Below are 10,749 nucleotides of genomic sequence, written 5' to 3' on the forward strand. Positions count from 1 at the left end.
AAAAGATGGGAGTTTTGATGAGGTCAGTGTATTCATCTTCCTTTCATGCATCATGCTACTGGTGTCATCAAGACCGTTACTTACACACTTATTCCAGCCAAGTCTCCTGTACATTCTTTAAACATAAGCAAGAGCTATTGCCTAAAGTTACATGACCCAGTTCCCTGTGTGGGGGATGAAATTGGACCTCTCACCCTCTGTCCCCACAGCTCCCTCTTGTAGTCTGCAAACTCCATCGTGTGTGTTTCTCTGCACTAGAGAGAGTGATGAAGGTTGTCCCAAACCAGAGGCGCAGTCCAGGGTACAGATGGAAGTGTGTGTATGTGTGCATGTGTGTGTGTGTGTGTGTGAGCATGTGCTGTGTGCACAGGAAACACTGTCTCAAAAGCCACAGATAGGCCTTAGAATCTCTAGTACAGACCAGGCACTAGGGTCCACTTCATAGTCTTCTCTTTGCTGAGCTCTCTCTGTTCTCCAGAGGCCCTAGCAGGGCACAAGGAGGTTGGAGTAGATTTGCATGCCACCCGAGGATAAAAGAGGCCCTGAGCACCCATCCCAGCTTCAGGCTTAGAGGCTGATCCTGTGACATCTGCACCATGGCATGGAGCCCTCTTCTGCTCCCCCTCCTCATTATCTGCACAGGTGCTGCCTTAGGGATCAGCCCACACAGACACCAGGAAGCACCCTGGCTTGGCTTTCAGCTCAGCACAGGGGATGCAGCAGGGGTTGTGCCCTCAACATGGGTGTCAGCACCCAGCCCTTGTATTCTGCATCAGCAAAAGGAATGACCAGTGTTCTTGTGAATTACTTCTATTGTGGTGCAGAATCCCTTTCAGAGAGAAGGTCAATCTGTAAATCTCATGAAAAATTATTTTGTAATTTTTAAAGTTTATTTATTTATGCATACAAGAATTGGGGTACAGGCCAGAGAGGTGGAGGGTGAGAGGATTCACTAGAGACAGAATAGGGAACAGAAACATGCGGACTGACTGAAATACATGCTGAGGGGAGCAGCGGGCAAGATCGAAGAGGTCTGCCATGCCATGTGTATTGCTCCCGGGCCGGCTGGGGAGCAAATTCGTGCTGCAGAGCTTGTGAATCTCTTCATATGCAGTGCTTAAATATGTGCCACCAGGGAGGCCTGATTTTGGAATTGATCTAGATGGTGGATGATCATCAGGAAATGTTTCTAAAGTCTGATGACTTGCCCTTCTCCATGGAAATATCTTAGTTGAATTCTCAAGCTCACGTCACTTCAGGAAAGTCCGATGTCCCAGGATGATGCTAACATCTGGTGTCACGCTGCACTGAGACCCAGAAGGGACAGATGATGCCTGGCCCTGGAGAGCGAGCAGCACCTGGGAGACTCAGGGGCTCGGGAGGGGAGGAGGCATCAGGGGAGAGGCTGAGTGGGGTGCACGGCTGGGAGCAGGATGGATGGGCCTGAGGCTGTGGCCCTGTCCAGTCTCAGTCACCTCTTTACACACAACTGGGAGGGGCAGCTCATCAGGGTAGTCTATGCCCAGGGCACAGGAGCCTCTCAGGGGGTCCAGGCACAATGTCTCAGCATGTGCTAGTGAGTCACATTGTACATTTTCATCAGCAGGAGCCTGAGGACAAATACATTTCTTCAGGACATTAGGGGAAAGTGCTCACATCACAGACTATACCTTAGAACAAATGCTCCTGTGCCTACCTGACAGTTCTCCAAAAGCCAAGGCATTGACCTCCTTGGAAGGATCCTCATGCTAAAATATCAGGAAAGGAGCCTGACACATGGAGCCCAGCCAGGTCTCAGGTCCCTTGTCCTGTCCCACAGAATCGGTGTTTTCTGCCACAGAGGAGCAGATGAGGGTCCCAACCTGTGTGCACAGACAGACTCACATTTGACATGGAATCAGATTCCAGCACCGTGAGCATCTGAGTGTTCACTGCATAGATGCAGGGAGGACAGACGCCTGAATACAGAAGCTGGGTCCTGACAGGAGGGTCCAGGAGGTCTGGGATGAGGGAAGGAGGAAAACATAATGCCCAGTGAGGGGAGGGCAGGAAGGTGAATTATGGGCTCTGAGGTGGGAATTCTAGCCTACCCATTACTTCTTGTTTATTTAGAGAAAATTACTTACCCTCTCCCTGTTTCCTCATTTAGTCGACAGGAGCAGAGGCTGCAGTGTGTTCTTGTGAGTGTCTGGTGAGGGCCCATGTCACACTCACCCAGGGCCTGGTCTCCACCAGGGTCAGAAGCAGTCATGCTGGTGACTGTCAGCACATGCAGGATGACATTCATCCTGGGCACCAGGGGGCGCTGTGGTCCTGGTTTGGAGACCTAATTAGTCCAGACACTGGGCTGTGCTCAACTGCACTGGACATGACGGATGTTCCCTTTGAAGACACTTCTGCTGTAAAACCAACTGCCCAACGAAACCCACACCTGTTCCTTCTTCCTTCAGGAAATCACCAGCATGAAGCCCTTAGGCTCAGGGCTCACATAAGACTAAGACACACACCCTGGGGATGGAGAGAGATTTGCATTGGCTGCCCCACCTCCTGGAGCTGCAGGCAGAAAGAATAAGACAGGAGCCTGGGGAGGCCAGTGCAGCTAGGCAGCCTCAGGGCAGAGCTCCTGGAAGCCTCCACCAAGGCCTGGGTGTCCTTCTACCTCCTGCCTCTCAAGGTCTCCACAGGTCAGAGCAGCCCAGACACTCAGGGTTTCCCCTTCACAGTATGTCCTACCCTGCACAGTCCTTAGGGCTGTCTCCCCATTGTCATTCACCCTTCATTGCATTTTCTGTAGCAGGTCTCTGTGCTGTGCCTGTGCTGCCCCAGCCCCCTGTGTATCTGCCTCCCTGGGAACATCAGCCAAGCGCATCTAAACCCTGGACAGAGAGTTCAGTACCTCCTCCATTGCGTGGTATCAACAGCTGCCCGGGAGGGTCCCAGGGAATGTGATGTATCTTAGGAATGATGGAGGCCACAGCCAAGGAGAGGGGATTCCTGATCGCTTCTCAGTCTCCTGCTCAGGGGCTGACCACTACTTGACCGTCTCCAATGTCCAGTCTGAGGATGAAGCTGAATATCACTGTAGTGCTGACTTTAATACAGGGCAATATGGTGAAGCCACAGTGACACAAAAGGAAAGTGAGGTCAAAACCTCCCTCCACCAGGGCTCTACCCCACATGGACAGGGTGAGCTACTCCCCATTTCAATGCGAAACCCTAAGAATTTTACTCTTCTCCTTCAACCCTGTGTTTCTCTTCAACCCTTCTCCCCAGACAGCAGGACAGAGAGGACACGGGTCATCTTTGAGGTCACTTTGACAACAGAGCATCTGTGTCCTCCCTCCGGCCTGTGGGGTGATTGATACTAAACGCCGCCTACAGTCCCTCAGCCAATAAATGGAAACAGAATTTGAGGAAAGGGAAAGTGGTTTAATTGATCACCAAATGAGAAGGCAGCAGACTCATGTCTGAGAGACAACCGTGCTGCTCTTTGGCAACAGGGATATTCATACGAAGGGAAAAAGAGTGAGATATGGGCAAGGGTTTGCAAAGGGTAGGAGGAATCTTCAAAAAAGAATGAAAAGAATCTGGACTTCAACTACATAGATAAGATGCTATTGTTGAAATCTATTAAAAAGGCATGTTACTGGGCCTCCCCGGTGGCGCAGCGGTTGAGCGCTGGGTTGCAAAGCTGCCCGCGGCCTCTGCGGCGCCGGTTCGATCCCCGGCTGCTCCCCGGCCACCGGAGCAGGGTCCCGCATGGTGTGCAGACCTCTCCTGCCGCCCGCTGCTCCCCTCAGCAGTGTACTTCGGTCCTTCTGCCTGCTCTGCTCCCCGCTCTGGCTCTGGTGAATTCTCTCACCCTCCCGCGCTTCTGCTGTACCCAGTGCTTGTATAAAAACAAAAAACAACAAACAAATAAATAAAACATACCTCTATAAAAAAAAAGGCATGTTACTGTCTAAAGCAATAGGCACTGACCATGTATGTTAGAATTTGTAATGCACATAACAGTAAATTGCTGGATAATTGTAGCAAAATGAGTGAAAGTAAATGATGGTTACATGGACCGTACGCAATATGTAACATGATGTAATATCATATAAATCAAAAAGTAAATTACAATTATAAGATGATTACAGTAACAAGCAAAACAGGACACAGATAAATTGGAATCATAATACAATTCAATTACATGGAAGCATATAAAGGAAAAAGCAAAAAAAGATGAGAAAATTTTTGAAATAATATGACATGTTTAAAAAAAACACGGTGTATTGAAAATCTGTTAACACCACTTTCATTGTAAATAATCAAATATCACAATTAAGAGCAGAGGCTATCAATTGAATTGAAAAGCTATACCGAAGTATGGGCTGCGAGAATATATCAACAGTAAATACAAAGACAAAAATAAGCGGCAGTTCAGGCGAGGCTGAGGGAGAAACGCTTCAACATGAACTCTGGGAAATTTATGGTGATAAAAACCCTGGTAAATAATCACGAGGGGTGAGTGCAACTGAGTTTCGGGTCAGGAAGCACCAGTGGCCCTGGTAATGATCAGCCTCTCCATGCCGAGGGGGGAGGCTTCTTCCTGAATCTGAGCTGACATGAAGGCAGGGGTGCCTACAGCATCACTCAGGTTCCAGACAGCAAATTTGCAAATGAACAAATCACCCCAGCTAGGGCACTTGACAAGTGGGATGTGCTTCAAAAAACTGACATGGCCTGCCCCCCCGTGCCCCGTATTCTATCTTGCTGCGCTCTGCCAGGAGGCCAGGGGATCACAGCTGGCACAGGGGAGGGCTGAACTCTGTTCAACACTCTCTCCTTGGACAGGGACTCTGGGGCTGGCAAGGAGCTTCCTGGCATGAGCTGTCCTCCACCAGCAGGGGGCAGCAGAGCTTCAGGCAGGAGCCCCAGAACAAAGCTGGGCTGCCCAGGAGCCTCAGTGGGACAAACCTGCCCTGGGGTCTGGGAACCAGAACAGCTTCAGAGGAACTCAGCACAGCCAGATCTTCCCCCAGGCTGCAGTGACCATATTTTGAGGGTCAGAATCATAGTGTGCTGCCAGGACACTGATGGGACCAGGATCCAGGGGGCATCACCTGGGAAATGAGCCATAGAGCCTGTGCCCAGGGAGCTGACCCTCTCTGCTGGCACATCAGGGACACCCTCACCACTGTTCCTGCCTCTCCGTCCTCCAGGCTGACTGTGAGCTCAGGCTGCACCTACTTTGCTCAGGAGGGGCAGGCACACTTCTCGGGACACCCAGGGCCCTGGAAGGCGATCGGTGCCCACATAAGAGACCTTCTGCAGCGTGAAGTAATTCTCCCTTCTCTGGTCACAGTCTGGTCACGGGCTGTCCCTGGTCATTGAATTAAGAATCCACATGCCCTGGGGAACCCCTGTCCATTCAGTTCCCAGAGCTCTCCCTCTGTGCAAAGACCATGACCCTGGGAATCTTCAGATCACGTGGAGCCAAAACAGGGTTTCTTAGCCAGGTCTGGATTTCTAAAGCCTCACATCTTATACAAAAGAGTAGTGAAATCCTAGAGTGTCAAGGTCAATGGTGTCGGGGCTGTCACAACAAGGACCCAACACCACTTGGAAAATGAGACCAAGCTGTGATCACTCTTCCAAAGGGGACGGTTGTTTAACAAGGAAACTTCCATGCACTCAGTAATGGACAAACAGCCAACGACAGAAGCCACACACACATATTCTTAACCACAGTCCCCGATGGGAGCATGTGCGCCTGGGGTACACAGGAGGATGACAGGAAGAGAAAGAATGAGGGTGCTGGGGACCCCAACCCCAGGAACGCTGGATTCTGATTTCTGTCATGGTCCAGCTCGGCCCCAGCCCAGTCTCCTGGAAGACCCTGCAGTCTCAGCCAGCCAGGACAGACCCCAGGTGGGGCCTGAAGGCTATGTGGGGTCCCACCCCAGGAGGTGACTGTGATTACAGACCTTGGAGGCCAGGCTGCCTTTCTGACATGACCAGCATGTGGTAGATTCTGATGCTCAACCCAGGAGCCTCAGTCACCTGATCTACCCCACAGCTGTTCCCCATCTTAGTGAGGAGCCCCAGGGGAGGGGTAAATTTCTACAACAACCACACCCTCCCACCCTCCAGGGTCCCAGAAGGGAATAAGAGTGGGTTCCTAGATCCACCCTTAGGGCCTGGATACCAACAGTTCCCTTAGCCCAAGGGGCCGCGTGCTGACCTTTAAGAATATGCCTCCCCCTCCCGCCAGCACCCTCCAGTCCTAACCCAGGCATTACTTTCTGACTGGTTCTTTCATCTCACAGTGTCTTTTCAGAGGGGATAGGTTAGGAAAAAAGAGTCCCTCTGAGTTAGGAAATGAAGGTCAGGACACAGCTCAGGGACATGGGGAGACAGAGTCCAGGGAAGGGGGTGCAGCACCCACCTCTAGAGAGCAGGACAGATCCAGGCCAGGGAACAGCAGCTGAGAAACACAAAAAATTCAAAACAAAGCCCCATCAAAGGAAGAACAAATCCAGCAACTACCATCCCAGCAGTAAGGCAGCCTTGGGGATCCTGCCAATGACAACTCATATTCGAGTCCCCTCCCAGGAACAGGAGCTTTGCTTTGCTGCTTCTGCTTCAAAGTTGTCCTGCTTTGCTCCTAATGAACTTTGTGCACACTCCCCGGCCTTTTGTCCGTTCAAAGCGACCACCAGCTCCCTGTTCCTTCTGGAACTGGGGAAGTCAGACCACCCGTGTGACTATTGAGTGCAGCCTTGGCACTGGCATTGTCACTCAGCACTAGCTCCCTGGGGCCTCTTAGTTATTGTTGCCTTAAGAGGTCATTCCTTTTTGATCATGCTCAGTGCGATAAGTCAGAAAGAGGAGAAAGATGTCGGATGGTTTCTCTTACAGGAGGGCATAGGAAAACCAAACCAGGGATCAGGGGGGAAAAAGACAAAACTAGCAGCAAAATACAAATGACAGACATTCGGCTGGGGAGGGTGCGGGAGAGGGATCAAAACAGGGGTGGGAAGAGCACAGGAGACGATGGTGACCTTCATGGGTGACTTGCTGGTGGGAATGTTCTGGGGATTACACCTGAGGGGAGAATGAACAATGATGTTAAAAAAGTTTAGATTAAAAATTGAAGAAAAGAAGAGATCTTCCTTTTCTTTGCTGAGTAGGATTCCATGGTTCATGAAACAGAATCTGGTAATCGACACCAGGCCTGGCATCTGCTTTCTCTCGGGACAGCATCTGGAGAAGCTCTTGTGCGCAAAGGTGTCATGATTATCAGTGATTAGACCTTCTGCAAATGTGACTTCTCAGGATCTGAACTAAATACCTGAGAGAACCACCAAGCTCCTGTGTGGGAAATGCAGGTGTCTCCAGTTTTGTGGTTAATTTCACCCCATCAGTCAGGTGTAAGGGCCCAGTTCTCCTCACCCTGCCAGTATTTGGGGTCCTCTTTTCTACATCAGCCAATCTGAGGGCACATGGGGACACCTTCTCCTCAGGTTACAATGGTGTTTTCCAGATGACGGATGACAAGCTCTTGCTCCCGCTCCCGCCATCCTGCATCCTCCGCACACAAGTGTTGGTTCCACTCAGTCTCCTTTCCTCAGTGGTTGTGTCTTCACTGTTCAGTGATCACATTTCTTAGTGTCCTCTCTGCACTAGCTGTTCATCAGATATGTCTTTGCTAGTCTGTTCTGTTGCCTGTTACTTGTTTCTTTTATCCTGTGGAGGAGGTTTTATAAATCAAAAGATAGGGGTTTTGATGAGGTCAGTGTATTCATCTTCCTTTCATACATCACGTGTCTGGTGTCATCAAAGGACTGCAACTTACTCTTTCATTCCAGTGATGCTTCCTGTATGTTCTTAAACATAAACAAGAGCTATTGCCTGAGGTTACATGACCCAGTTCCCTGTGTGCTGATGGAATTGGGCTTCTCACATAGTGTGACTCCTGTCCCCACAGCTCCCTCCTCAAGTCGGTGAAGTCCACCCCACGTGTGTTCTCCTTACTAGAGAGAGTGATGTGGGTTGTCCCAAAGCAGAGGGTGGTACAGGGTACAGATGGATGTGTGTATGTGTGTGTGTGTGAAAGAGAGAGAGAGAGTGAGAAAGAGAGAGAGAGCGTGCTGTGTCCAGGTCTTAGAATCTCTAGTACACACCAGGCACTAGGTTGCACTTCACAGTCTTCTATGAGCTAAGCTCTGTCTGTTCTTCAGAGCCCCAGGCCAGGCCACAGGGAGGTAGGAAGTAGATTTGCATGCCACCCGAGGATAAGAGAGGCCCTGAGCACCCATCCCAGCTGCAGGCTTAGAAGCTGAACTTCAGACATCTGCACCATGGCCTGGAGCCCTCTCCTGCTCCCCCTCCTCGTTATCTGCACAGGTGCTGGCCCTAGGGATCAGCCCACACAGACACCAGGGAGCAGCCTGGCCTGACCTTCAGCTCAGCACAGGGGATGCAGCAGGGACTGTGCCCTCTGGGAATGACCCTCATCCTCACACTCACCTCTCTTCTCCTCTCCTCTTGCAGGTTCAGTGGTCACTGCTGAGCTGAGTCAACCACAGGCAGTCTCTGTGGCCTTGGGACAGACGGTCACGATCACCTGCCAAGGAATAAACCATTTTGCTAGCTGGCACCAGCAGAAGCCGGGCCAGGCCCCTGTGATGCTCGTTGATATTTTTGGTGACAGGCCTTCAGGGATCCCTGCCCGATTCTCAGGCTCCACCTCGGGAAGCACAGCCACCCTGACCATCAGCGGGGCCCAGGCTGAGGATGAGGCTGACTATTACTGCCTCTCACCAGGCAGCAGTAATAATCATCCACAGTGACACGGGGCCATGGGGAAGTGAGGCATAAACCCCGTCCCCATCTGGGTCACACTCTCCTCCAGCCCAGGAGGATGGAGACACAGGCAAGAGAGTCCTGACCCAAGTCCCAGCTCTTTTTCCCCTCCACCACTTCTCGGACATTCTTCGCAGATGTGAGTCCTGAATGGATTTAGGACTGCAGGAATGGGCTCTGTTGTGTGCCCTTGACCACAGTAGTTGAGGAGATTGAGGACCAAGGTGGAAAGACTGAGAGGGCAGAGCTCGAGAAACTGCAGAGACAGCTCTGGAGTTGAGCAAAGATTCTAAGCGCAGTGACAAGCACAGGTGAGAGGGAGAAAATGGATGGTAAGGAGGATTAACCACCCTGATTCTTCACAGGGAGCTTCTTGCATGAATTACACACACACACACACACACACACACACACACACACAGCCACAGGCACACACAGTCATATATGCTTTTTCCCTGGTCAGAAGAGACATCCTATTAAGGCATTGGTTGCCTGGCAGGAGCACTTTGCTCAGTATTGGAAAATTTGCCCAAACTTTAGACTGATCCGGTGACTCTTAAAAAGAATAAAAAAGCTAGCTGAGAGTGAGGATTGAATGTGTTCAATAAATTTACAGAAATAAAATATAAAAAAAAATTATACCATAGATATAAATACAGGTTCAGGGTATATAACAAGGGACATTACACAAAATTGCCCATGAAGAATTAGGAATATATTTGCCCTAATAATACAAAACTCAAGGAGCCCATCCTGAAGGTGAAATTTTCTGGAGGTCATGTATCTAGACATGGAGACTATTATCATGAAAATGTTTCACTGTTCTGAGAGTAGCAGATGAGTGAACATGCAAATAAGACACGGGCACATTAAAATATGAGCACAATTGACATTCTAGAAATATGTGATACTCTGTGAGATTTCAATATACGACTGAGGACATTGTCAGAATATTACTTGATAAAAATGTAAAGATGACTGACCTTTATGATGGAATAATCAGAAACATTCTTTGATACTGAGAGAGAAAGAGTGAGAAATGACAGGTATTTGAGCTGCAGGACAGTATCAAGGGTCCAAATGTGTAACTGATGACACTCGGGAGAAAGCTGGGAGGGAATGGAGGTTAAAACAAGTATTTGGAAAAGAGAAACTACCAAAGATATTCCAAATTTGTTAAAACACTATTAATATACAGATTTTGGTGTTTATCAATCCAAGAGCTAAAAGGGAAAAGAGGAACACAGCTCTACCCACGCCAGAAGGAACAGTTTAGGGAGAGACTCCCCAGTGGAGACCAAGAAAGACTCACCTGCACGGGGACAAACACGAGGAACAGAATCATCATGACAGCGATGCAGCACGAGACAGAGCAGAAAATAGCGAAGCTTCTAAATGAGACAAACCCTGATCACCTGTCCCTGCAGCTGCTCTCACAGGAGCCAGGGGAGTGGTGAGTCCCATGAAGCAAGGCTCATATGGGGAAGGACAGCTCCACTCCCCAGGCAAATCAGGATAGTTTGGCCAGGCCCCAGAGAGCCAATGAGAAGTTCTCAGCTGTGAATGAAGATTCCAGGTGTAAATGAATTTGCAGCAGGGGAGGCTGGGGAGAGAGCCATCCCAGAGCAACTCTGCCTTTCACTCTCCCAGCCCAAGCATTTCTTAAAGATATGAACATGGGAACAAGAAAACAGCATGCAATTCTGTTTATGCTTATACAAATCAGTAAGTTACTTCTGTTTTTGTAGTTAGTAGGGATCATGCACATAAGCCAGTTGGTCCTAGAGAATAGGAGACAATTCTGTTTGCAGAACTTCTAGCCTCCTGGATCTCAGTCTGCAGAGTAAACAGGTACTCTCAGAAATCTCCAGCTCCCTAAGGGCAGCAGGCCCCCAA

General features: G+C 49.8%; 1 long non-coding RNA gene across 2 annotated transcripts; it reads right to left on the minus strand.

The window, feature by feature from the left end:
- Positions 1-4,300: 4,300 nt before the first annotated feature.
- Positions 4,301-10,321, minus strand: LOC129145751 (uncharacterized). Of its 2 annotated transcripts, none has more exons than XR_008551758.1 (3): positions 10,166-10,321; positions 8,518-8,614; positions 4,301-7,092 (listed from the first exon to the last, which is right to left on the minus strand). It is a non-coding gene; the product is annotated as an uncharacterized LOC129145751 (long non-coding RNA). The 2 variants fall into 2 exon arrangements; XR_008551757.1 differs by having other exon boundaries at positions 4,301-7,874.
- Positions 10,322-10,749: the final 428 nt, after the last annotated feature.

Source organism: Talpa occidentalis, unplaced genomic scaffold (genome assembly GCF_014898055.3).
Source record: "Talpa occidentalis isolate TD23 unplaced genomic scaffold, MPIMG_talOcc4v2.1 talOcc4.14, whole genome shotgun sequence".
In the NCBI taxonomy this organism is placed as follows: domain Eukaryota; kingdom Metazoa; phylum Chordata; class Mammalia; order Eulipotyphla; family Talpidae; genus Talpa; species Talpa occidentalis.